This window comes from Ochlerotatus camptorhynchus, unplaced genomic scaffold, assembly GCF_037179485.1.
Source record: "Ochlerotatus camptorhynchus isolate MF236.1 unplaced genomic scaffold, CSIRO-AGI_Acam_v1.1 ptg000161l, whole genome shotgun sequence".
NCBI classification, from domain to species: domain Eukaryota; kingdom Metazoa; phylum Arthropoda; class Insecta; order Diptera; family Culicidae; genus Ochlerotatus; species Ochlerotatus camptorhynchus.
In genome coordinates, this window is record NW_027040651.1 from 147,246 (window position 1) to 151,020 (window position 3,775).

Consider the following 3,775-nt stretch of genomic DNA (forward strand, 5'->3'; position numbering starts at 1 on the left):
TGCTCAGCACGGAAAACAAGATCGACGGAAAAAAACAAACCAAAGGAAAAAAAAAGCAAAGGGAGGTAAAGCGCGGGTTGTGCTTAGTAGGACGGAAATTAGATCAAAAACCCTATGAATAAAATTTAAATTGAGATCTTCTTTCTTATCAACAACGATTTGGGAAGTCAACCTATCGCATCATAATTCTATATGCCCTTCTGTTAGTTATAGCTAAACCATTAACATTATATACCTACCACTTCATTCTACCTATGAGCACTATAAAGCTAAGGTTGATTTCATACAAGCAGCAGTCAATCTGATAACGAAAGTTGTGAAGACAAGTTTTAGTAAAATTATTATCATGGACCAAAGTAGTAATTTAAGGCTCAAAGGATTGAAGAGGAACTTACTTTGCTATTAGAATCAAATGACAAACAAAATGTTGTGTTTCAACAGTGGCTGAATACTGATCGTTGTAGTTTGGAAACGATTATCAAGCCTGTTGATGAATTTGTTCCATATCTCGTTGATAGAATTAACAAACTTATAACTCATGACTTTATTTACAAACAACAGTGATCTTTTCTAAGAATTAAAAAAGAATCATTAAAGGAAGGGACAATTCTAGCAATTTGTGATTTTTCTGAAAATTATTCATTCATTATCCAAAACGCTGCTCAAGGATATCACTGGAATGATACTCAAGAAACAATACATCCCGACTCACAATACAGACTCACGATACAGTTGCAGTTCAGTAGTTCATCTCAAAAATGGTAGATTTTACTAAGCAATCGATAGATTTTTCTAAAATTACTTTTATGTCAGATGGGGCAGCATCACAATACAAAAAACTTAGATTTCAGTCAAAGCATGGATTAGAAGTAGAATGGCATTTTTTGCAACGTCTCATGGAAAAGGTCCCTGTGATGCCATTGGTGGCACTCTCAAGTGAATGGCAAAGTGAGCTAGTCTTGCTCGAGATTATGGAAACACCATAACAAACGAGAATTATATAACTGGACAGTTGAACAAACAGATAAAAATATCATCTACGTTTCGAGTGCATATCCACTGAACAGTACATCGAAATGTCAGAAAAACTCGAAGAACTATATAATAGCACAGAGACAATATCTGGCACACAGAAATTCCCCAGTTTTGTGCCTATAGCTGGTGACAAAGTAGCGGCAAAAAGGCATTCTAATTCAGAATATGAACCAAACATATTGAACTTGATTGGAAAAAAATAAATAATTAAAATGTAAGAAAATAAGTTTAAAACATTGAAAATATATAAATAAATGATATATGAAAAATCTTGTCTTTTTTCTCTCACATATTATCAGAATTTGCCTCAGTAGTAGACAACAGAATAAGGGAATGATACTTTTTTTCGACAAGGTCTACATGTCCAGAAAATTTTATTGATCTCTGAGAGGGTGCTGCCAATTCCGAATACGGTTTGGCGAGAAATGCATCATGAGACCTTTTCATATGAAATTTTCGATGAATCAAAGTGAACTTGAGTGCTGATTAGACAAAATTGAATCGCAAATTTAGCTTCATTGGATTCTGAGTTGATTTTAAACTTCACTGGTTTAGTTTTGTGTGAAAATGGCAAATTATAAAAAAATTAGTTCGTACATGAAAAATTTTTGGATAGAAATTTTTCGATAGAAATTTTTTTCCTTAAAAGTACCCATCTCGCGATGTATGGACGGTTGGTGGTAAACATAATTACCTATCTTGAGACAAAGTTTCATCCAAATCAAACATGGCCATCTTTTTAATCGACTTCAAATTTTAAAAATTGATTTTTTTCAATGTAGGTCTCTAATGGATTTTTTTTTTTAAGTATTTTTGTCGATAATTTGGAAAATTTCTTCATCCATACAACACATTTTTGAAGGAGTTGTCATTTTTCCAGAATATTTTTTTTAATTGGCAAAAAAAGTTTGGCTCTTTTCAAAGGTTATTCTAGATAAATTTTGGAAAAACTAAGTATATGCAAAGTGGCTTATTTAGTCAAGGTTCACGCATCCAGAAAGTTTCAATGAAATCTGAGAGGGTGCTGCCAGCTCCGAATACGATTTGGCGCGAAATGCATCATTAGCCATTTTATAGCTGAAGAAGCATATTTTAGCCTACATAAGTTCTTATTGAACTGTCAATGTTTGTTGGCTTGATTGCATGGTTTCGATACATGGTGTACTTTCTTCATGTATCGTATAGACTAAACTGGCAAGTAAGAGGATCAGATGTGGAACATGTAAACGAAAGGAAAAGCGAAATTCAGAGGAGCTTCAGAAACGAAATTGAATTGAACATTAATAAACCACGGACATCAAACGACGGAAATACCACCAGGGTTTCTTTTTTTGTACACGGAAAAATATTCAGAAATCACTGGTATAAATACGTTATGATTGTATGCATTTTTGTAATAATTATTTATTATGATATTAGAATCGATTTGAACGTAATGCAACGAGCAGTCTTCACGGTACAACATGAGTGCGATGTACACGTTAGTTTTTGCACTCGCTTGTGCTCCCATTCTATGTTCGGGTATGTTCAAGCCCATTTGTACACAAGTTTGAACGCAAGTACAATGAACAAGTGCAAACTTCAGCTCGCACCGCGGCTCGCACCAATGTTCAAACTCATGTGCAAACGCAAAAGCTCAGAAGAAGAAGCGAATATTGAATGTGGGGAACAAGCGAGTGCAAAAACTAACGTGTACCTCGCACACATTTTGTATCGTGAAGACTACTCATAAGAAGAAGTTACGCTTGATCAATTTCATAAAAGTTTCAGTCTTTCGTTTGCAGTTTACTGACAGCGAGTGGTGTAGTGTGATATTAAGTTACATGTGAATTCGTAATCATGAACGGTATGTCATAATTATATTTTGTGATGTTAATATGCATTGCAATTTTTCACTGAAAATACACAACATAGGCAAAATAAAAAAATGCATCCCTCTAATGCTCTGTTCGGACTACGGAGTAGTCTTGTAACATGTTACAAGGTTATAGTGATGACGTTTTTCTTGTTGATAATTATTATAACAACCTTGTAACATATTATAGATGAGTTAAATGTTGTATTTTGTTTAAAGTCAGATTTTGGCCACTTCCCCGTTCTCTAGGGCACTACATATATGGCATTTTGTGTGCATACTACAATACAAATAAAGATTTTTTCGTTTTATTAATCAGCAGCTAATTCACAATGTTCGCAATAGTCTGAAGTTTAAAGCAATAATTTGTTTATTCCCTGAATACTAGGTAATACGCCTAATGTTAATCTCAGAACACATTATTTTCATTACAATGAGAAAGATAATGTGTGCCTATGTAAATTTCTTGAATGCACCGGGAGACTCAAAAATGTATTGAGCAGTTTGAAAAGGCATTTGGCTCAAATACATCCAGAAACCGCTGCAAAAATTGGAATCACAGGCTACAAACGCATAAAACCCGACCAACCGATCTCCTCGCCATCTCCAGCAAAGCGTTTGAAAACCGTATCTGTTCAAGTGGATCCTGTTGAATTCTATTGTGGATTAATTGAATTGGCGACTATCAATTCGATTTCTTTCAATTTCTTCAACTCGCATGCTTGTCGCGCTACAATTGGACCACTAGCTAAGAGCTTAAACATTCCCGTCTATGGTGAAGCAATCGCTTCAAGTATCCCTGCTATCGCCAATATCATCAGGGGCATGATTGCGAATGAGTTGAAGATTTTTTTTTTGTTTGGAAATAGATGGAGCTGTGCGGCA